This window comes from Sturnus vulgaris, chromosome 3, assembly GCF_052056855.1.
Source record: "Sturnus vulgaris isolate bStuVul1 chromosome 3, bStuVul1.hap1, whole genome shotgun sequence".
Lineage (NCBI taxonomy): Eukaryota > Metazoa > Chordata > Aves > Passeriformes > Sturnidae > Sturnus > Sturnus vulgaris.
This window is the reverse complement of record NC_142245.1, coordinates 963133-988214: the sequence shown is the minus strand read 5'-3', so window position 1 is coordinate 988214 and position 25082 is coordinate 963133. Positions and strand designations below refer to the sequence as shown.

Here is a 25082-nt window from a genome sequence, read left to right as displayed (position 1 = left end):
CTCTATTCAATTTGAGAGAGTAATGTGGAAAGAGATTAAAAATAAAATTGTCAGAGTGGGACTTCAGTATTACTGGCAACTTTATATGATGCACCAAATTTTTATATAGATGGATAGATATGTGGAGAGAGAGACACACACGTGATTTAGCAACCTTCACTTGATTTTTTTTTTTTTCCTGCTAGCTGAAATACTGACAAAACATGAATATTGCTGTGTACTCTGGGTAACCTTAACACCTAGTTGTTGTGGGACTTGCCATAAAATCAAAATTTTCTTCTTTATTTGCAATAAATTAAGTTTTTACTTGAACACTTCTTAAGGATGTATTTCCATTGCATATCATTTTGTCTTTTACATTTTTAATGCATCTGAGTATCACTTCCATTTACAACCTGCACCATTGTCTCTCTTCTGGTTCTTCTACTTGGTTGGAGAGGTGAGGTCCTGCTGCAACTTGTGTGAGTCACTCTTGTTGCACCATGCTGGTTCTTGCCTGGTGTTACACCCAGAGGGTTTTCTGCACCTCTCCTGGCCACAAAATGTTGATGTCAAAGCTGGAACTATCACAGGGGCTTATTTTGAGCCATGATAGGAGGTGGAGACTCTAGGATGTGATAGAGTTTAGAGTCACAGAACCACAGAATGGTTTGGGTTGGAAGGGACCTTGAAGGTCATCTGCCATGAGCAGGGACATGTCCCACTAGAGCAGGCTGCTCAGAGCCCCATCAGCTGACCCTGAACACCTGCAGGAATGGGATGTCCACAGCTTCTCTGGGCAGCCAGTGCCTCACCACCATCATAGGGAAACATTGCTTCCCTGTGTCTAATCTCACCCTTGCCTCTGGCAGGTCAAGCCATTTTCTCTTGTCCTGTCACACTCCATGTGCCCTTGTCACAAGTCCCTCTCCAGTGTCTTGTAGCTCCTTTAAGATAGTGGAAGGTGCTCTGAGGTCTCTGTGGTACCTCCTCTTCTCCAGGCTGAGCATCTCCATCTGTCTCAGCCTGTCCTGAGGACTGGTGCTCCAGCCCTCTGATCATATTTGTGACCTCCTCTGGACTTCCTCCAACAGAATATTTCATACTTCAATATCCTCTGTGTTTTAGCATCATGAAAAGTAGCACATAAATTTCGGTAAAAGGAGAAGATAATCCTTCAGTTGTTAATGCAAATTAAAACTGACTTATGGGCACAGGGAGGCAAAATTCATAAATAGAGTGCATGTGCAAAATAAACTGTGATTGTTTTAAAGCAAATAAAGGTGAGATATAAGACAGGGGCATTACGGAAATACTGATCCGATGTTCACCTTGGGTCTTGCAGCTCTTATACAGTGATAAAAGGTTATTTGATTTAGATAAGACCAAGTTATTCCAATTAGCTGTGGACATGGACTTGTATTCAGAGACAAAAGGCCACCTAGCACATTTTGGAGGGAGTTAACCTGTGTGGTCGTGGTCGTTGCTGATCCAGAAGCATTATTCCATTTTTTAAAAATGCTCCATTTTGCTTTTGTTGACAGCAGAGAAATAGAATAATGTTACACTTGGAATTTTTCTTAGTGAAAAAATAGCTGTATCCCAACTGAGGGAATTATTATGATAAATGAGCAAAATCTGCTCCCCATCTCAAAAACAAAACATTTTTTTTTTCTATTCAGAAGGCACATAGCTCACGAAATACGATGACAGATGCAAACAAGCGAGTTACAAAGCCCTTACAATAAAATTGCAGCAGAACTTTTGAAAAAGGGGGAGTGCAGCATACGAACTGAAGCCATCTGTCTCTGTTACAGAGCATTCCTTCCCCTGGAGAGCATAATTATGGGTCTGGCTTTTCTGTTGCTGGATTTTTATACAGAATTATCCCTAAGAAAAATAGAATTGATCCAGAATACGGTGACTGGACTGCGGCCACGGAGTTATAATTTCCATGAGTGTTCTCCATCTCTGCAGTGGCACTCGGGGAGAATAGTGGAATCTGTGGTAGTGGGTTACTGACCTCGTGGCTTGTCATTAAAAAAAGCTTTATCAATAATAGAATTTATTACATTGGAACAATTTTTTTTAGGGGTGACAGGTAAATTCTCAGTATGCTGCTTTAAGTGATAAATTGCTTTTGGGCTTGCTAAAGATTAATTATATCTTTTAAATAAAATTGAAACGGCAACTGAATTGTATTTCTTAGAAGGGGGAGATTGAGCAAATTTTAGTATTTAGCTTAGAATTCTGGAATGTAATTTAAAATCTATGTTCAGATAAAATATTACTGTTGTGAATAAGGCACACTAGTATATGTGAGTCAATCAAATTAGCTACCTCGTGTTCCATTTAGTCATAAATGACTTATTAAATTAAAAAAAGTTATAAGTCTTTGTATTGTAGTAGAACTGCTTCAAGTCATTTTTACTTGGACCACGGCTGACTTGCAGTCCTGTCCCAAAGTTAAGACAGGTGGTGTAGAAGAATTTAGCACTGCTCTGTGCAAGCCATTGTATTGCTTATGTAATTTCACATGTTTAAAAAATGAGGTTTCTAAAATAAATACAATGTAGAACAGAATCATCTCGAGTGGAAATAAGATTGTTTTTATCTCCTCACGTTGGCTCTGAACTTCGTTTCATGATGGAGGTGGTGTCAGGTATGGAAGCGGTACTGAGATGTGTCTTGACACAAAAAGTAATAATGCAGTTAAGGGAAACATTAGGTGGAATGAATTACAATGATCTTTAAATGCTTTTTACTTGGAGAACTTGAGAACATTCAGCATATTATTAAAAAATAAAGAAATTGGTTTATATTTTGCGTGTACCTATTCCCTCTGAATAACTCTGTCATTGATCTTGCAGCAGCACATCCCTCTCCTGCTGGCAATGTGCAGGCTGCACCCTGTCATGGTTTGCTATTCCTGAAGTTTAATGGGATATCCATGAGAATCCTGCTCCTTGAAATAATAATATTTATCTTCTTAAAGTCTTGTCAAGTGTTTTAGGAAGGTCAGATTTGCCATCAGTTAGCTGAGCAGCTTTTTACCAGCTTACAGGCATGTAGCCTCTGTGCACGTGTTTGCTGCTTTCCCTGCTGGGCTAGAGGAAAAGCAAGCCCAAGGAGGTGAGGGAGGAGGGAGAATGGGAGACCCCTAAAATAGAAATGAACCTCCAATTGTCTCAGATCCAGTATCAGGCACTTCCTGACTTCAGGGGGCCAAGTATCTTTTTATTGTTGGTAAGAAGGAAAATCTCTCTTTTCTCTCTGTACACTCAGAATCACTTGGCTCTATGAAACCTAGAGTTGTCTTTAATCTGTATTTTAAATACCTGCGCGAAAGTTTGGCTCTGAAACGATTTCCAAGCTTTGTTTCTGTCCAGTCCCTCCCCTGGTCTTGCCTTAACAAGGTTCAGCTTTAAAGTCCCTGTTCCCTTGCAATGGACAGGCAGGTGCCAGTGACCTGCAGCCTTCCTTTTCCTAAACTGTCGTGGTACTTTGGGTAACATCTGATTTTCTGTTCTCTTCCAGTCTTCCAGTAGCAGATGCTTATTTTAAAAACAAATATTAATGCATTAGTATGCAATGCTCAGAGCGGCAATTTGAGAACACAGTTAATGTGATTTTCCTGTTCTGTAACACTTGTTTTCCTTGTATGCAAACTCTGGTGGAGCAATTGTGACAGTCTTCTCAGTAGAAGTTTGAATATTAATTTTGCATTGGCTATAGGAGCTGATACCAACGTAGACTTTAATGAGGCTGGCACTCAAAAGCATTCGTGTGTAACTGGTGCTGTCTTGAGAAAAGATGAAAACACTCTCAAGTCACCAAGGGGCAGCTGGAGTCGAGGAGCAGCTTCCCAGCTTTTATTGTTTCCTCAACTGTGTCTTCTAGTTGGTTTTTCTCAGCTCAGTTGATGTTCTACATAAATGTGCAGGATTTCTTGCATCCTCTATTTAAGATTCTCCTATTAATTTACTACTCTGTCTTTTTTTTAAAAGGCCAAGACTAAATACTTTCGGAATCGAGTGTCAGGCAGCCCCTGAGATCAGAGAATTTGGACAACAAATGCTATAGGGAATGGAGGATAATTGTTATGTAGCTTCTGCTCGCTGACAGAAAACAAAATCTTCTTTTATGTAAGAAAAGTCAGTGAAGATGTTTGGACACCCTACCACATCCCATGCAGGGAATAAATTATTTGAGATGATGGTTATTGTGGTTTTGCGCAATTCCTCTGTTGCACAATTTCTGTCTGGTGTTCAGTTAACTTAGAAGATAAATTGATGCTCAGCAGTGAGTTGCATTCTTATTCTTTAACAGTAAGTTTAGTCCTTTGGTGTGAGTTTTTCCAACAAGTTTTTATTTATCTTGAAGGTATATAGCTATTAATATTCACAAGTGTTCTTGAAAAAAGAAACACCAAACACCCCTCACCTATAAGTAAATGGCCTCCCCACAGTGCCCAAAAGTAAGTGGTAAAACCTAGCCTTCCAGTACTGTTCTTTAAAGGATATTTGGCAAAATTTGGCCAAGAGGCTTTCAGTGCTGAGGCTATAACTTTAAGTGTATTAGTAGGCTTTTTTTTTTTTTTTTCCTAAAGAGGATTAATTGGACAGATTTTCAATCTAGCCTGTTAAGGAAACTGGGGCAAGTTCTGCTTGCTTTCTGCCATCAGTAATTCCTTGTGTTTACTGGAGCTGCTTATCTGGAGAAAAACACTAACAGAATTTGGTGTGTTATGGATAAGCACTAAAAAGTAAAATAACTGAGTCATAGCAAAATGTGTGTGCTCTGTGCACAAATGCAGTGAACACTGTTGGGGACATATTTGAGTGGGGAAAGGACAGTATTTGCATGGTGTTGTCAATGCATTTCCCATGTGGCGTTTGGGGGAGCTGATCCTTGCTCTGCTGAAGCTGTAGCCATGCTCTGGTTGGCTCTGGCAGTGCTTGGGAGAAAACTGTAGACTTGAATTCTTCAGCAATCTGTGAAAGGATTGTCGGCTTGAGAAACACAGGTTGAAGGGTTTTCTGCACATTTTGCAGTGTGTATTGATTTCCTGTTCTGCACCTGAAATATGAAATGTGAGGTAATTTCCTCATTACATGGAGTATTGGACTAATTCCAGAGGGGGACAGATGACTGCCAGTGGAGCAGAGCTGGTGTGTACTGTACCATGTGTCTTGTTCTGTACAGGGACAGGCAGGTAAGGCAGTGATCTGGTGGAGTGACTTATGAGAAGAGGAGTCGAGGGAGTGGATTACAACCAGCAGCTCTGCTTCTAGCTTCTGCCACTTGGGGAAAATTGCTTCAACTTGGAGTGAAATACTGTTTTCATTAATTCAGACATAAACTACTTCTGGTTTCACTGGAATGTGTTTTCCTCCTCTGCAGCTTCTTGTGTTTTCTTTCAGATATAAGACACAGGTGGGAAAAAAATGATATAATATTGAACATCATCAATGTTATTACAATGCTGCCAGCAGAGAAGCAAGCAAATAAAACATATTGTGGCTACATGTATTAAAGGTTTTCCTTACACTGATAATTTCCTTGGTTATTGAACAATTTTGCATTTTCTCATTTCCGTATCTTAAAATCTCTTGTTTTAATGACATTTTACTGACTATCTTTTAAAACATATGGTTTCTGTCAAATTTGCCTGTGGTGTTTGCACGTCCAACATTCTTGTACTTGTGTGACTCTTTTGTCCACTGGAAAAAACCTCACCCAACAACTGAAATGATCATAGGAAATACATGTAGAAAATTACTTAATGCTGTAAATATATAATTAATCTTGCCAACCATCAGAAAAAATCCATTTCAATACATTATAATCTATACAATTATTTCCAGATTATGACATAATAGACAATTGTCTTGGGTTCCACAAATTAAAGCATACCCAATAAATTGCTTATTGAAGATGGTTGAATAATTGCTGGTGCTTAAGGGTGGACTTGTCCTCTAGGTTAGTCTTAGAGCAGCTTATATGAATTTATAAATAAAGCTCTTCTTTCCCTGTTGGCCTCCCAGCCTGCAGTGCAGTCTGTGCAAACCCAACTGGTCTTTCTTCTGCTGTGACATGTCTGTGTTCAGGCTCTGGCTAGAGTTTAGAGCATGCAAAAATACATTTAATTTTTTACAGAGTTGGAAAAACAGGTAGAGAGAAGAAGTTTCAGGTACCAATCTCCAAGTTTTTAGAGTAAAAAGAAAGATAATTATTACCAAAGAATGAAACCACTGTCTAATTTTCCATAATCTGATAACTTTCAGTCACTGCTAACTATGGCCTAATTTGAACAAGCCACCTAATAGTAAGCAATTATGCATAGGATTATTCAGTATATGCTAAACATTAATTGCCATATTTGGAATGAAACAACAGTATCATTGCTCACACGCCGGAGAAGAATGCCAGCAGTTTGTATTTCAGCATGAGAATATGCTGGGAATTGGTCCATTGCTCATGAAAGAAGTGGGCAGAATTCTAGTTTTACTAAAAGGCTCCTAAGGACCTTCTCTCACTTGTTGGTTTTTTTGAACTTCAAAGAAGAACTTCTTTGCTAAGAATATTTGTTTGAACTTAGTCTTCATTTTTAACATAAAGTTAAAATCAACACTGCCAGCACAGTTCTAACAAAAGGTAGAATGCAGTGTCATTATATATTTCATTATAAGTGATTCATTGTATTATAGGTGAAATGTGTGTTTACTTAAGAGACTGAGTATGTGAAAAGAAGGAAAAATAGTGGCTAAGAAACTTCTTAGAAGGCAGAGAACAAGGTCTCATCCCCAGCCTCTTTTTTCCAGCTTTCTATGGTTCATTAAGGCAGCTGCTTTCCTGTAATCATGGCTGTACAGAGAAACAGAAGCAGCTTCAAATGTTTCAGGGCAAAAGCAAAGCTGTGAATTCTGTAGATTATTGACACCCTTAGTCAGCACCCCACCACTTGCTCACTTTGCTGGTTGTAGATAGTTGAGTGAAGAAGAAATTATTGTTTAATGTGCACCCATGGTCGTTGTTCATGAGCTCACTGGGGCTGGCTGCTGCAGACTTGTGCTCTGCCACTTGTGGCACCACCTGAGTCTGAGTTTAGAACTGAGCTTTCTGTAAAGGACTTTCAGGCAAAGAAGTATCTTCTTTCCAATTGCTTCTTGGGAGCAGTATCTCCTGAGGAGGACTGTGCTGAAATCCTTCTGTGTGGTGGCTGTAACTCCCATCTTGGGAAAGGGTTTAAAGTATTCCTCCATTCCTAGTGGTGTTTAAATAGTTTTTGCCTTCAGCTGTGTCAGCTGGAGAGAAAATATGTGTAAATATGTCTCACTATGCCTGTGACAAATTGAAGGTATAAAGGTACACACTATTCAGGTGAAGTTTGCTATATGTTAGTTGTAGGGAAATGAAAACAAAATTTATGAATGAAATGAGTGGCCTTGTATTTTTTTCTAACTTGAAGACTAATCTCTTTGAATTGATAACGTTCACAGTGAAGAGCTCAGTATTTTTGAATCCAAGTCCTGAGTTTTGGAGGTGTGTTTTATGTAAAGTATTCTTCATTTCAAACTATGACTATGATAGAGCCATTTATTGGACATAGTGTGCAGCAATCCTGTGCAACGCTGGAGTTCTTTGATGTGCAAGCTTTAAGAATAAGAGATTAACCTCTCTCCCTAGTAGATGAAGAGATTTATTTTTCTTCTTTTTATGAAACCTCATCCAGAAGTCATCAAAGTCTATGGAAACCATCCTATTTACTTCAATGGGAATTGAATGAGGAACATGATTTTTGTGGTCCAGTGTTTAAAAAAAACAAACAAAACAACAAAAACTTTTCAGTAAAGTCATAATTGTATCCAGATGAGTTTCCCAAAGTGCTTATGAAGCAGCTGATGGAAACGCCTTGACATGACCAAATTCAGCATCCCACTTGTTTCTGTGTGGGAAAATCCAACACAATCTGGAAGTAATTAGACTGGAACCAGCAGCCCTCCCTGAGCAGTCCTCTTAAAATGATTTTCAAATAAAAAGGCTAGAAAGTCCCTAATAATAAGTATATTATCCACTGTGTGTTGTGGAAGGTGTTTTTCCAGTAACGTGACTTCCATTTTTTTAATGTGTTTTTGACCTATGTCATGCTGTATGTGCAGCACACTGTGGTAATGGTTCCTATAGTTTGATTTTTTCCTGTTCTTCTATACATTACACAGTGCTCTGGGCCAAAACCTCTTTTTTCATTAGCAGCTGGGACGCTAGATTGGCATTTCTAAGCAGTGCTAGTTTGGTGATGGTAGGCACAGGAGCCTTTGTTGTGGACAATTTTCTGTACTCTGGCTGAGTCCTCTTGTGTATTGGTGCTGAGGAACTAAGAAATTGGAATTAACACTTAAGAATAAAACCAAAGAGAAACCCAGTTAAACAGGAAAATGGAGATAAGTGCACACATAATGTCCAGCAGGGGGTTTATTCCTTGTGGTTCTGCTCTGTCTGTTGTGGTTCATTCCCAAGTGCAGCCATCTCAGGGCAGAGCATCATCTTACCTCTGATGGTGTTCAGTAGCAGCTGTTTAAAGAAGACAATAAAAAAAGACAAAAAGCTAGTAACAGCCCACCAGAATTATGTTCCCATCTTCGAAAATGGGCTGTAAATGTATCTCCCCAATTTAAGTGGAAGTACTTGTGCTGTTTCAAGTAAGGGAAATATGAAGGCAGTGTTGCCCTGCATCTTTTCTCCCATGAGGTCAGTGCTGAACTGCTGAGCTATTAACTGCTTGACCAGAGACCCTGAAAAAGTAAGATGGAGCAAAATAGAGAAGAAACTAAAAAATATAAAGATCTGATTTTTTTGAGAGGCAACATGTACGAGGATGGAAGCATTCTTTGGTATGCTTTTAAAAACAGCAGTAGTACATACGAGGTGTATTTCTTAATGTGAAACGGGAAGAGGGAACAAAAGAGGAATTTCAGAAAAAAATGTACTGATTGAAAACCAGCACGACATAATATACTCTCTAGCTTCTGAAACACAGAAACAAAATTAACTTTTTCAATTCTGTTATGACTAGCTGAGCTGTAATGTAATATAGTAAATCTCTCAGTATTATGTAATAAAATTAGTCGAAAGATGACAAAAGCATAAACCATGTATTAATGAAAAAGCCTTGCAGGACTTGTATTTAAATTGGATTGTGCCTGTTTGATTTATGCTGCTGTGTAAGTACACTTAGCTCAAGTGTTTGTGGAAGCATGGACAGTAGCCTCTTATTCTGTGTTTGCTGTTCCTTTTCGTTGTTTGCTTTTTTTTTCAACATTTGGAAATACGTTTCTAAATATTGCAACAGCATTGTCATTTAGAGGGTAGTGGGAATAGATAAGTCTGTTGTGCAGTCTGAGAATATAATTAGGAAGACGCGAAAAACCTTATTTTACTGCAGCATGGTAAATGGTAGAACTGCTAGATTGTCTTGAGCTCACTTGGCTCAGCTTAGGTGAACATAAACGCCATCAGCAGCAAACTTTTCACTCAAGCAGCATCAATGCATTTTAAGAGGAAGCGCTCCCTTGGTTTCGTTTAAATTGCAGGCCAGCTCTGCATGTATTGATATTTCAGAAAGAAAAATATACTCAAATACCCTTTTTTCCCAGCATAATTTCTGATGGTACCTCTGATGATGCTGTGGGTTTAATGACGGTGGCGACTCTTTGTTCATGCATAACGTGCATAAGCCTGCAAGCTGTGCAGACCCTGTTAGCAGCTTTTAAAACAGCCCCCCAAATCAGTTATAGAGGTGAATATCTAATTTATAGCTGTGAAAAATGAGAGGAAACAGAAGTGGCTCTTCAAGTTCCAAATCAATTCCTTTCCTCCTCTCAGCCTCATTTCTGCTCCCTGCTTCTCTCTGCTGATAGAAACACCCCTTGATGCTTCATCAGTATATTGTTTTCAGCTGCAGCATGCAAACACTGTCAGTGTTTTCCTATCCCAAGACACTAGAGCTTAACTCTCCCTTCGTTCCATTCAGCTTGACAGATGTGCTTGAAACCTCTGTCCTGAACAAAAAAATGCACAGATATGGGAAGCTGCTCTCTAACACAAGTTGTAAAGAAAGTAGCGTAATACTGTGGGAAGGATTTAAAAAATACATTTTCTTTGTAAAAATGAAGTCAGCTTAAATGAGTTAAAGTAAAGGATTGAATATAAGCAAACATGATGCTAACTGCTCTGGAATGGAATAGCACGGACTGGGGGCTCGGATGTGTTCCTGCTTTCGGAATCCTGTTTGCTTCCAGCACTGTTTCTGGATTGATTCCTGCCTTGCGCTCCAGCCAGGCCAGGAGGCTCCCGTGCTGTAGTAGCAGAGTGATTAGGACTGTGCCCTTCTCCCTGGTGGTGTGGCGTGTCTGTCATCGCATTGTCTCTTGTGGAAGGCACATCTAGCCTGTCCCTGGGGCTGCATCTTCCATGGAGCCAATCCGTGCCTGGCTTGGGCGCTCCCAGGCCTGCAGGGGGTGGGGATGCCGTGTCCCAGCCGGACAGCGCGACCTGGCACAGCCTGTCCTCGTGTCACCTGCCCACCTGCACGGCGTTACCTGAGTGGGAGCAGTGGGAGGCAGCGTCTGTCTCACAAAGGCTTTCTGGAATGCTGCAGGGATGAGGTAACCCTGCAGGATTTAATGGGATCCACGTGACTGAAGTTGCTGATACCAATGCACTGATTTATGTGCTGATGGATCTGACAGGCGCCCAGTCTCCTTTGAGCCCTCCACCCTGGCCTGTGTTACGGAGCTGCAGTGAGGTAACGCTCAGCCCGTCGTGGTTTCAGTCCACCCACACGCACCATATGCATAATTTTTCCATAAAGGATCACTGTCGGGATATATGTAATCTCAATTTAAGACAGTTGCACGTACTCTTATTTTTCACATACAACTGTTTAGCTATATAATTTATCTAACTAAAACTAGTTGTTGGACACCCAAGCAAAGCTAATTGTTGCATTGACGGAATGTGTCGTGTGATGCCTATTTAAGAAGATTCCTGCTACCTGCTCTCTTACTTTTCTGTTTCTCAATTCCACTGGATATCTTGTGTTTGTTAACATAAATGCTTTTACGGGAAGTTTTGATAAGTATGAGGATATTGTTTGCATTCCAAGTTGAAGGTAACAGTGGGCTTTTCAGAAGTGCTCATTGTTGAGTGACTCTCATATCATTTAAGTTGGTGGTAAATCCTTCATTAGTACCACAACTAGTACAGTTACGGGAGCACACAAGCAGTTTTGGAAATGATGTTTTGAGAAAGTGTCTGCTTGCAGGACTGACAGGATAACAAGCTCATTGCTTCTTTGCAATGCTAGAATTTGGCTATTTGCATAATACAGAGCAGTAACATTTCAATTTACAATTCACAAATAAGCATTTCAGATAGTGGTTTCAGACACGACTGAAGTTTTGAATGCTTCTCAAATAAATTGACGGTTTTGAGCACATTTTGTTTATATCGGGAAGCTGAAATTATACTTGGATGCCCAAGCCTGAAAACAGAATATAATTTGGCTTTCGTGTGTAAATGCTTCCTGAACAAGGGGAAATAGTGATACAATTTGGTGTTTAGTTGTGCATGTAATAGATACTAACTTGGTCATTCTGTGCTCGCATTGTAAACTTGCTGGTTTTGTTAATTGGTTGGCTATAAAGAGAAAAGTCTGCAGTTCAGAGGGACTCAGGATAAACTTTTCAGTTTTTTAATCAATATTTAAGGGTAGTGCTAGTACCAAAGGAAGCCTTGCCTGCTTTAGAGCTGTAATAAACCCTGCTAGGTTGAAAAGGCCTCCTGTTTAGTTGTGCACTTGTCACAACTGAACAGTATTGCTGGAGTTTTTCCCCTGGTTGCTGTGCTGGTCTTTTGGTTTAGAGTATGATAAAGCACAGGGTGGGGCCTGGGAAGCTTTGGTGGTGGTGGTGCTCCTGGGCTGTAAGAACATGTCTCCCAGCCACAGGATTGTGGTGCTCCCTGATGCCAGGGGAGCTGTGTGAAGATGAATGTAGGAGTAGTGGCAGATGTGCTGACTGAAGAGCTGCATCAGGAGATGCAGAGCTGAGAGAGAGATGTTAAAGTCACGTATGATGCCTGTGATAAACACGATAAAAACTTGCTGAGGAGCAGCTTGGATTACAAAGAACTTTCTGCCTCTTTCATGTCTCACGATAATTAAATGCTCCATTTTTATTCAACTTCTTTCAAATGGGGTTCTAATTAAGCAATAACTAATGAAATATGAGATTAAGCATCAGCAGATTTCTGGTGGTCAGAGATGTGCCCAGGGCAAAGTTCAAAACAGTTTTGTAAAACTTGTGTTTGAAATAAAGCAAAAATATTTATTACTGAAGCAGGAGACAGATTCTGTGAGTGTAAATGCAGATTGAATTAATTTTCTTAGTGTTATGCTGAACTGAAAGAACATGAAATTCAATATGTATTCCTTTTAATGTGGTTGCGATATCATCACCGCAAATTAAAAAAAAAATGCATCTGTAACCAGATAAGAAGATGCTATCAGGCACTTCTAATTTTAATTAAGGTTCAACCTATTGGAAGAATATATATTTAAAGAATTAATTAAAATGCCGTTCGCTGTATAAGAGATATCAATATAGGAAATTAGCTAATTGCAGTATCAAAGGGGATCTGTGCTTTGCAAGCTGTTTTGTGATGCTAAGAAAGCATCTTCATGGGATGAGAGGGACATCTTGGAAGAACCAGGAGATGATGATCATGACCTTCTTTCTGGGTTAGTTTGAGTAAAAGTGGTCACTGGGCTTGCTGCATCTGTGCAAGTCAAACAGTGTTATTTCAGTTTTTGTTTTTCTTTGGGGTGGGTGGCTGGCACCAATGCTCAAAATGCTTGAGATAATTGGATAGAATTTGATTGCATCATGCTAATCCTGCCTCCTGCAAGAAGGGCTTTTGAGGTGCTTAAGATACCTTTAAAGACTGGAATCTTCCAATTCTGTCATTCTTGATAACCTTTTTATCACTGCAAATTTGTGTGAGCTCCTCAAAGATCAACTTGTGCTTTATTTAATATTTTCATTAGCAGCCTTTACAGAAGAATTAAAAGCTTGCTAAATAAATTTGCCAACTCCAAAGCTGAGAGACACTGGCTAGGCGGGGGAGGACTGGATTATTAAGTGAGAAGAACTGCTTTCCTCTGCCATTAATTGGTTTTAGGAGAATGTCATGTGCTTAAGGATGGGTGACATGAATTCCTTCTATAAGCTCAACATCACCATTTGGGAGCAGTAAAGAGTGAAGGTGTCCTATCTGTACTTAGGAAGATGAGTTTAAACTGCCACAGGTCAAGGAAGGGTAATTAGGATAATGGTGGAAGGATCAGCCAGTATTTTACCAGCAGCCTGGATGAGCTTGGCTTCAGCCTAGAAAAACATAAGCTAGAGGAACTAGGATTGTTTTCTGTAAATTTAAAAAACCCAAAAAAAAACCCAAGGAAACCACAATTATTTGAGCTAAAGGATGGCTGTAGAAGGCTGCGTGGGGTGTGGATACAGACTCCACTTCATCTGGCAGGCAGGTGATTCCTCACCCTTTCTGGTGTTTCCATGGGCACGGTGCCTTGAGCATTTGCTGGTTTTGGCAAACCCCAAGGTCAAGTGTTGGAAGTGTCTCCCCCCCCAGAGCACATTTATTGGCAGCTTTAAATGATTTCTTTGAATAGAAAAAACAAAGCTTCTAGGAAGAAGTACTTAAAAAGGGAACTTAATGCATAGGCAGCCCTGTCTTCTTGAAGAATTTAGTGCTGCTCTTGGTGGGTGTGTGGATGCGCCAGACGTCTTCCAACACCTCTGAGTAGGTGCCAGTCTGTCAGATTAGCTCAACTAAAATAAACCTTTCTCCCACTCCCTGCCTGCTATCAGCCCTTTGAGAGAGAATTGCCTTTTAAAATGTACTGGGGTGTTCGCTGGGCTTTTATTCTGTGGTTTGAAGCAAGTTTTGAAATGAGCAGAGAGAAGGTGAAAAATGTTGGACACTTTTAACACTGTCATTTAATGATCTCATCCTTTGAGCCTATTTGTGGAGAGGTGGCTTATCTTGAGCTGTTCTCTCCTTCTCTCCTTTCCTTGTCTGTTTTCCACGAGAATGTCTCCTATTGTGTTAAGCCAATAACCCTTTTTAATAGGTCAGCGTAGAGTATTAATGAGCTTTTACACTGTGGTTATAAATGTCACACGTGCTTCTAAGAGTAGGAGTGGGAAATAGAAAATATTGCTTGGATTTGTTCTCTTATTTTCAACAGTGTGAAACAGTTGATCTTCTGATTAAAAAAAAAAGGTTTGATCAATCAGAAACTTTTAGCTTTTGTTATTTAAAATGCAGTCGTAAGGACCAAGCATTATAGCGCTTGCCTTCATAACCAACTGTTTTAGGAAAGTTTAAAAAAATACAAATTAGTTGTGAAATAAATGTGTCTGTAAGGAGAGAATTTTGCAGGACAACCTGCAAATAAAAGTTGAGAGTTTTTTATTTGTCTTGTGAACCCACAGTATTTTTGCTTGGCTGCGACGAACCTCTGCTTGCAGCACAGCAGAATTAAAAAGCAAAAAGCAGCAGAATAACTGCTGACAGAGGTATAAATGTGGCAGGCTTGGCTTATACCAGGAGTGGCCAGTGTGACTGACTTGGTGTAACGTGTCCAAGTCTCCATATGGGTGGCAGGTCTAAGAAAACATATTGTACAGCCCAGAAAACAGCATAGTGGGAAAGGGACACCGTGGTTCATGGAATGGAGGTGGTGGCAGCTCTCCAAGGCTCCCACTCCTGCCTCCTTGCCAGTCTGAATTGCAGAGCTCCCCAGTAATGTCATCCTTCAGAGTTTCCACAGTTTCATTTCCTCCAGCACCGTGTTGCTGCTGGCAAGGCGAGGTAGCCCTGCTGCTGTCACTTCCATTTCGTTTTCAGCCACAGTTACCTCAGTAAACAAAGGGCTGAACATCTGCAGTTCTGCTTTATCAAATAGTCCTGTAATGCTGCAGACAAAGAAAAAGCTGAAGGCATTTAAAAATAGCTTAATAAATTAGTATTAGTATTGTAATTTGCTCACTCTTTACTTTTGGCTGCTTAGCAGAAATTGCTTGGAAGACTTATTAATTTTATCATAAGAATTATGATGCTGTATACAGAAAAATATCTGGCCATATGCTTGTATCTTTATTTTAAAGGACAAAGATTAATGAAATGTAATTTAAAAGGAAAAATAGTTTATGATTATACATTATGCTTTCAAAGAAAATGGAGAATAGATTTAGAGCACTAATGTTCCCATTTGCACTATGGCTATGTATATAGTAAGTGGTTTTGAGAGATCAGGTGTCATGTAAAGTGTGTTCTTGAATGGCAGAGTAAATATTACAAATTCTTCAGTGTTAGACAATCTGATGTGTACTTGCATGGATTTCAGTATTGTGTAGCTGACTTCCTGTCTGGTTAGTACATTTTACATTCCTCTGGCATGTTGTGCTGATTCCTTCTATTGCTGCTACAGCTGAGCCAAAAATTACCGGTCCCTTTCAAGCTGATTAGAAGAACATTTAAAAATCATTAGTAAAGGAGAATGTTACAAAAAAGGCCTTTGAAAGCACATTTTTAAAAAGACTGTTCTGTACACAGAATATTTTCAGTTTTTTTAAATAAAGTTGGAATGTATAAGTTGATCACTATGGTTGGAGGAGTGGGCAGAAATGGTGTTTGTTTTTCTTTTCCTGCTAGTTTTCTTCTAATATGAAATACCTTCAATTAATGCTATTGCCTTTCCCAATATAGGAAATACTGGTTTTTTTATGTGGGCAGGTACAGTGATTGCTCCTGCAAAACTGTTGATTTAGCAACAAATACCCCCAGCACTTTGCAGTGCTGAAGGAGCCTGCATCATCAGCATATAACTGTATACCACAGGTATTAAGTAGTGAGTGTTTTTTTACCATTGAAGTAATAGTCAAATCTGGGTCAGCTCCCAAAAGAATAAGAGTTTAAAGGTCTTGGACAACTTCCTAGTGCCCACGTATGAATTGGCTGCTTCCCTGTTGTGCTTCAGTGGTTCAGGGAAACATTGGCAGTTTTTCATGTGCTCTCTGAGTCCTGGGCTGAGGTTGCTCATCCGTGGGCTCACAGTGCTGCTGCTCTCCTTTGAAAGAGAGACATGCTTCAGGCTTCCATGTGGCATCTTGGGATTGATAACAGAGCTGCCTTTAGATGTCTGTCCTGCACCTGAACAGGTGACCCCCATAAATTTATGCTGTTTACTCATATCAGGTTGTTGGGATGCATAATAACCTAAAATAACCCTGGTGCTCCTGCTAATTTTTCTGTTAATAGACCCAAAAGAAAAAAAAGTAAATCATCTTGCAGAAGACAGGTCTTCTATCTTGGAAGTGTTTGAAAATGGCTGTGGGAGCTCGGGAGCACTCCTTGCCTCCCTGTTCTCACTGCTATTGAGCCTGTACAGCATCCTTTTAATACAGCACTAACCTGCTCAGCCAGATGGTAAATGTCATAGAGATATCTTCATGTTTGTTTGGGGATTTTTTCTGTGTAAGGTGAAGTAAACTTCAGTAAATCTCTCATCTGATCGTGGAGAATAAATTTGATGTTGCTTTTGGGCATACTTATTCCATATCCTCTGTCTTACTTGTTTTCAGGACATAAGTGACACTAATTTGCACTTGTACAGTTCCTCTATCTTGATTACTGAACAGGCTGGATGATGAGGAGATTAGCGATGACATTTTGAAAGACCAAACGCTTGCCAGTGTCTTTAAAATTCTCTGCTTTTCCTTAGTTGTATGTTCAAGCCCTGAGGGGGGATGGCAGAGGCAGCTTCCTACAAATGTGAAAGCACTAGAAAACATGATCCCTGGCTTGTTTGACAGATGAAAGTTTATCCCAGTGTTTGTTTTTTGCAAAGGAAGCAGTATTTACTGTCTGCTGACCAGCCCTAGCACAGGTAGCAGTACCTGCTGGAACTCCTTCCCAGCAAGGGAAAAATTGTTTTTTCCCCTCATTAGTGGCATTTTAGCTGATTGTGAGACATGGGAACAGATGCCTTTGCAGTGACACCTAGCATGGTTTATTTCCCTATCCTCAGGAATTCTGTTTCATTCCCAGGAAGGCTCAGGCATGTCCTACATGGGTTCCTCAGCTGATGGTGATGCACCCAAGCATACTCTGACATGAGCTGCTCCTGTTGTAAGACATTTTCCTGTTTAATGTCCTTAAGCACCAGTTTGCAGCAGCACTGTAGAGATTTCCATGAACGACCATGGGAGACTTCACTCGTCACTCACATTGACTTGCAAACCTCAGAAAGAGGTCAGTGTTGTGGGGATTTGACCTAACAGCTTCCTAGAGCTGCTGAGCAAAACAGAGTAAGAAACATTTTGGAGAGCTAGATTTATTTTCTTTTCCTGAAAGTATTGCCACAGAAATCTTTGCATCAGTCAATTGCTGCAAAAATTTTGCATAATCCAAATCAGGCTTTTGTTAATACTGCACTAGTATCCTTTCAACCCGCTGAATGTTTTTTAATTGATTTGGTGGGATTATGCTGAAGGATAAAGTTAGTCTTTATTAGCAGAAAGGAGAACAATAGGTAATTTAAAATTTTATTTTATCTAAATAAACCAGCAGTATCTACTGAAGTGAGTGCTTTCAGAAATGTTAGGTGTTCTGTGGAGAAAAAATAAAATACCTGTCAGAAATGCGCTGATGACGGCAGCCTGCCCAGAGCTGAACTCACAGTAATCAAACCTCCTGGAGTGCAGTGGGTGCCGTTCCTGCTCCTGCAGGCTGTTTCTGCAGTGTGTCAACCCACAGGCAGCAGCCATCAGGCCATGCAGGGGGCACCACCGGGCTGGGGGGCTCCTGTCCTTGGCAGGAGGTGTCAGCCAGGCCATGGCAACGGGGGCTGGAGCCTGGAGGAGCTCAAAGAGTGGGATTAGAAGAGCTTACATCCTTTGACTGTGTAGCGGATCACTGGATTGAAATCACTTTGATAGGTGCTTTTTGAGGATTTGCAGGGTTGGTTGTTTTTTGATTTGTTTGGGGCTTTATTTGAAGTCCCTGAGACTGGGTTGCTTTGCTCCCTAGTTTTGACGCAACAGCAGCATTGAGTTTAAAATGGATATTAAGACAATCCAATTTATACAGACTGTACCAGCGGGGTGCTCCTTCATGGGACACAGGATGTCACCTTCAAATCCATATCAAAGAGAGACACTTTCTTCCCCTCCCTTCCCAAAGTGGTCTGGTTGCTTTGGGAACAAGATGTGTTTCTTGCATGAGCAGCTCCATAGGTCCTTTTGTCAAAATAGTTGGGTTTGTGAAAGATTTTTTCCTTTCAGTAAAACAAGGAAAATCTCCCTGCAGCATACAATAGCACCCTTTAAACTCTAATTAGCATCCTAGTATAATGTCTCTGTTCTTTCCCTCTCCCATCTAGAAGACCCTAAAAAAATTCTGACAAACCACTTTTTGCACTTTCAGTATTTAATGACTAAAGTGATGTAAGTGTTAAAGAAGTCAGTTGATAACTGATAGGGAAAATGGATGGGAACTGTACTGCACAAACAGCCATTTACTTCTGTGCAGAACGTGTATTGAAAAACACTGGGGGGGGTCCTCCATAAACATGTGCTCATCATAACATTGGGTATGAAGTCATATAAACAAAACCTTTAAAAAAGCTTTTTATTTTACAGGTAAAGATGGGCATTACATCAAATCTTCCATACTTGAAAGATAAGCTATTTGTTTGTTTGGCTTTGATATTTTAAAGAATAGTGTAGGACAGTAATAGATTCGAGAGTTTGGGGCAAAATGTTTTGGACAAACCACAGAAATTTAGAACAATTTTTTATTTTAAACAAAGTCAGCCCCTGTTAGTTTTGTTCGGGTGTATTTGGCTCCTTTTAATGCCTCTGTCTGTATCCATGCAATGCTCTGATCAGTGCAGCTCTGTCCCTAGGCCAGCAGATAATCAAAGACCTGAGCATTTCCTGAGACAGATAAGTTATAACCAAATAGTTCTTTTTTTCAGCATAATTCAATTCTCAGTAGTAGAAATGGATTTTTTTTGGTATTGCTCTCCTCCTAAATTCTCTTTAATTGATCTTATTTGGACTTCTTAAATCTGTATATGGAACACAGGAAAGCAACAGTGGTAAGAGCAACTTCTTAGGAACATATTAATATCTTGTTCCCTCCACCCTTAACATCCTGTATCTAAGTACAGGGAATAGGGGAGATTTCAAGGGAAAATATTTCGTGATTTGCCTGCTGGGGATTTAAGTGCCAACTCTTTAAGGAGGGTTCAGCACTATTCCACAATGTATCAACAAGTGTGATTAGCAACAAAGAGGTTTTCACACAAGTAACAGTCCTGTTTACCAAACAAACTCTCTCAATGAGCTTTATTTAATTAACAAGGAAAAAAGAAAAGGAAGAAAGAGTAGAAAGAGGAGCTTAGAGATGGTGGTTGTCCTGCTGGTGCTCAACCTTTTTGACCCTTAAAGGTACTTACAAACTTTCCTGTAGTCAAAACCAAGATGTGTAACTGGGAGAGGTGAGGCTCTGTCTGAGACATCCATGGTTGAGCTGGTGAGGTCCTACATGCAGATCCATCGCTGCCTTTTTTTCCTTTATCCAAGAAAATTGCACAAGGTCAGCAATTTAGCTCCCCCAGTGATAATTCTCCTGTCTGCTTACTTCATTTGGCTGCGAAGTGCTGAATTTCAGCAACCAGAAAACCTTCCAAGACCTGGAAATACTGTGGAATTTTTCTTAATTTTTATTCTAGCATGCTGTATGCCATTTCTGTATCAGGGAGAAATGAAAAGGTTTTTAGTGGATGAAGTAGGTTACATGCCATTAAGGAGTTCTTAAGGTAAAATAATTGCTTTAAAGACATTAGGTGAAGGCTCTGTGTTATCAGCTAATGCCCTAAAATTGTATTTACTCACTGTGTTAGCATTTTCCTGTGTATGGCTTTCTTTCTGTTAATGAGCTCATGTTCCTCCTGGGCAGTAATTTATTCCATCAGGCTTTGGAAATAAGTGTCTTAATGTTTCTTGAGAAGATTACTGAAACCAGGTAAACAAACAAAATACCACAGATTCTGTACCTATCCACATTCTTACGTTGTTGCTCAAACTGTGTAGAAAATGAAAATAGTTTGAGGAGGAGTGAAATGCAAATAACTTGTGTCCATTAAATGTAGCTAAAACAGGGGTGAGCATATTAATAAACACAATCAGGAACTGCATAGGATTTTCACAGGCTTGTGTTTGGGCTGTAATTCTGGAATAAGGGTTAAAACATAATTTCTTAACTTCTCTGCTTTCTCAGCATTCCTTGGTAGAAGGGTTTACCTTTTTAAAAATTGTTACTTCTGTACTTTCTCATTGAATTCATGGAAAAACACTTAAGGAAGCCAAATGAACTCCACTTTACACACACAAACAGGTAACTGAACATGATATGTAAGGTAAGGAGGCTTTTTCTTACTGCCTGTTGAAGCTGCTGATGCTTGGTCTAGTAATTTAGGAAATTTTGTTAATACAGCAGGCTCAGAGGTGACAAAGGCTTAGATTTGCCATGGCCTCCTGTGTGTAATCTAGCCTGAAAGACACTGCTTCTAAGCCATGCCTGCATTATGTAAATGCAACTGCTTGTGTGCATCTCAAAATCTAAGAGTCCCCAGTTTTGATCATACAGTAGTGAAAAAAGATTTCATTACCTTTTTGCAATCCTTGCAATAAAAGCAAGGCTTCAAGTTAAAACCCTGGAAAGCATTATTGTGAGGTGAGATGGGAAAGCGGAGTTTGCGGGGACATCTTTTATCACACCAGCACCTGCTTTGTCTGAGGGCATTCATTTAAAATTATCAAGCAGTTGAATTTGAATTTGTATCCCATTAAAAATGGCAAGATTTGCAGTAAAATTATTTATTGTTCTTAATTACAAAAAAAAGGGCAAGAAAAAATATTAAACAAAACCGATCCCCACATCCACCAAAACCATCTGTTTTCATGTGGAAAGCCAGTTCCCTAGTAGGCATTTATCAGGGACTAAAGCCACTGGAGGAAAGAGGTATTACATAAATGGGATGTGCAGTTCTGAGCTAAATAAATTTTTAAATATTTTGCATAAATTAGGGACATTAAATTATGCATAATGTGCATAATTTCATCCTTTTGTAAATGATGTTCCCACAGTTAGTGATTAAAGAACATGGTGCAGCCCCTCGAGTTTGAACAATTAGACCTTCCAGAGCTCTGTCTATAGATAGATATTCCTTAAGCTCAGCCAGGGGATGGGAGTGTGTGCTAGCACTTGGCTATGACCTGCTCCCTTTTTTTGATGACTTAAGAGGGCTGTTCAGGACAGAGTATCAGCCTATATGAACACTATCAACCAGCTTGAACAAGTCAGATTATTTAATTAGCCCTATTAAGACCCTTCTATTTTTATAACTTATTTATGAGCGTTCTTGCAAAGCTTAGAAGGTCCAGCTTCAGATATCAAAAGGATGTTTTCAGCTCATGTTGTTAATCGTGAGGGGTTTTATACTGTGACTCCATTAGATTTTCATCCTAAGAAAACAAAACAAAAAAAAGGTCTGAAAAGCAGGTAAAGTTGGGAAATTCACATCTGCAGTCCTGACCTGCAGGTTTCAGGCATAGGGCATTTATGATGTCCACGCACGATGGGTATTTGCTTGGTTGCCAAAATGTGTATTATATGCCTTTGCCTTAGACCATCAAAAATCCAGAGAATGTTTATTTACCACCCATTTGAAGTATCTTGGTTTCCCCCCAGAGGAGAAATGTTCCTCAGACATCACTTAAAGACTACTGTGCTGTGAGTATCTTACTTAATGTCCTGTGCTGAGGAAAAAAGGTGATGCTTGTTTTGAGAATCTGTTTTTCCACCCTTTTACTGAGATCCACTTTCTGCTTTTATCTACGTTTTCTAAGAGGAGCAGGAAGTGATGTGATGAAATTGCTATTAAATCAAACATTCATGTTTACCAAAAGAAAAAGCTTTTAAAGCAACTGTGTCCAGAATTTAATACCTGTGTCATGGTTGTACCTTCTGAGTGTTTGAAAGGGCTCTAATTTCATCACAAGGGTGAGACTCTTATTCACCACCCCAAAGTTAAATTCATTTGCAAAGAAAAAAAAAATTTCATGTCTGAATTCAGTCAAGGAGCTTTATATCTCTCCCAGATGGAACCACTCTGGGACAGTTTGGAAGATGAAAACTCCTTAGGTCTATGGAGTAACTTTATGCTTTGAAAAAAAAGAAAATCACTGATGGTTAAGCGCTGGCTTGTGGCTAGAAGCTCTGGCTGTTCTGGTATCAGTAATGAAACAGTTAATTAAACAAAAATGAGTCCCAATGTGATGCTGAAACAATATATGGATTTGGAAGTAAGGTTAAGGTGTTCTGAAAGTAGAGGGTACCTGTGTGAATTATGGTTCTGCCCCAAACTAACTCAGACAAATGTGGTTTGGATAAATCCAGGCAGATGGCATCTGTCAGCTCACTTCTGAAGATCTTATCCAACCTTACCTGCAGGTGAACGTGCAAAATTTTATCCTCTTAGCAGGGAAGTCTATATATGTGCTTTAGTGCATTATGTCATCAGTAAATTATTTTAATAGCAAATAAGCCTTTATTACTTTTGCTCTTGCTTTATTGCATTTGCTGCTCTACATTCAATATGTACAGCATTGGCACAAGATAGCTTGCATGCTCACTAGTGCATTAGCAGGAGAGATGGAAACTGTGTTCCAAGACCATAATACCTTGAATTTGGTACTGTTAAAACCAAAAGAAAAAAACAATCAAAAAACCCCAACAGTTGCTGCACATCAGGCTCTGGTAGAAAGCTTATGAATGAAGCAAGTTTCTCTCAGAATCATAGAATATATTGAGTTCACAGGCCCCATCAGTATCATTGAGCCCAGCTCCTGGCCCTAGTTCTGGAAGGTGCCAAGATGATGCCAAAATTAATACAGCTTCCAAAGTACCAGGGTGTTTTTGGAGACAGCTTTCAGGTTAAAACACAAGTGTGGGCAATTCAGAATAGCAATATGAGTTTAAAAAGGGACAACGATAAAGAATGTAAAAGATACTTAGCATAGTATTTTAATATGAGAGTACTGCTCAAGTGAACTCTGCACGTTGGTTTATGCAACACTGAAAAAAATTCCACACGTTGCTCCACAATTAAATATTGAACAGTACACAGAAATAACATGGAATTTCAAAAACTGAGATAAATTTAATGAGCATTAATGTTATTTTGATAAACGTGTTGAATAAACTGCCTACTGTAGTAATCCGCTTTGCCTGTGTATATACCTGTCTAAAGAGCAGGGATTTATGGTGGTGCTGGGGAGCATTGCAGGCAGCAACTGCAGCACTAGGATAAGCAGCAGTCTTGAAGAGACAGGCCTGACATGGAGAGGAATAAAAATTTGTATTAACAGCCAAAGGAAAAAACACACAGTTTAGTCTGAAGGCAATCTTTCACTTGCCAAATTAATGTTAATTTTATGTGTGTGGAGTAAAAGTTGCTGTAGAACCTGAGGAAGGTCTTGTACACTCCAGTGTGCCAATTTTTTCATTGACATCACATGTGGTAAGAGGACACCAGCTGTCCTGCAAGCCTGACCTGGTTCCCTGAGGAAGACAGAACCTTGTCCAGGTTTTCACTCTTGCTGGTGGAAGGTGAAGTAGGAACAAATGGGTTGATTTACTGAAATTGCTTTGGATTTGTACCCAACTGCCTCACAAAAATGTCACATGAAAAGTCATTTTACTTAAAGACTGTCATAGAATTATCTCTTCAAGTGCCAACTTTTTTATACTCTTATGACCTTGAGTGGCATCACTGGACTTGATAAATACCTGTGCTTTACCTTATTATATACCTTATATCTTATATACCTTATACCTTATTCTATACCTTATTACCAGGCATTTCTGACTTTGGTGCCTCTGAAGGCAAAGGACTCACCGAGTGTTGTTTTACCTTTTTCACAACATAAATTTGGAGCCAACAGGGAGAGAGGTTTTTTAAACAGCTTGAAAATCAAACAAAACCTGTTTAATTTTGTTACTGGAGAACTGCTGGCAAAAAACTAGGCTCTCTTGCCAGTGACCCAGCTATTAAATGGGCTCAGATATCAGGGATCCCCCTGTGTGAGTGCAGACAAAGAACAAGTCTGTCCAGTCCCTCTGCGTTGTTTTCCTTTCCCGCTCACTGCTTGGGAAGCTTTTTGCACATCAACATAATGAGGTTCCACATGCTCAGTCTCGGCTTTCTTGCCCTTCCCTAGATTGGCACCTGATGGGACAACAGAGCAAAATAGTTTTGTTCAGTGCATTACAGTGAGGTGAGCACATGGTTGATTTTTAGTGTTACACTCCCCTTTCCATGGATCCATTCAGTGCTCCATGCAGAGGAGACATGCTTTGTATAAGGTCAGTAAGGAAGCACAGTGCTGCACCTCCACTGCTCAGGAAACTGCAGGAGATACTTCTGCAAGTGATGTGTCAACAGTTCCATGGTACAGGCAGTTTGGAGAGGAACTCCCTCCCCAGGGCACATGTGGAAAATGAGGATGAAAAAAAACCGTGTGTTACTGGAAATTTTGGGTGTGCGCAGTTAGATGGATCCCTGGTAGGAGATTGATTTGCAGGCTGATTGTTGAAACCATCACTCTTGGTGTTGGTCACTCGTTCTTTTCATCTCTCATTCTTTACTACTCTTAGGGAAACAGATAGGCCAAGCACCACTAAAATTCTCATTAAAATGAATTGCATTTGGTATACATTCCTTCTTGCCTGAAATATGGTCTGAAATATTAAATATTTATCATTTGCTGTTTCTTTTGAAAAAACTCTGTTTTTCAGAGGGTTGTAACTCCATGCCTTCCCTCCCTTTCACTGTTCACACTGTTCACTGTTGTGAAAACTTTTTTTCCAAGTAGTTAATAATGAAGAAAACC

The 25082-nt window shown here is 39.7% G+C and overlaps 1 protein-coding gene across 7 annotated transcripts in view; it reads left to right on the top strand.

The window, feature by feature from the left end:
- MACROD2 (mono-ADP ribosylhydrolase 2) overlaps positions 1 to 25082 on the top strand; it is an 848563-nt gene that overhangs the window by 72257 nt on the left and 751224 nt on the right. The window lies entirely within an intron of this gene.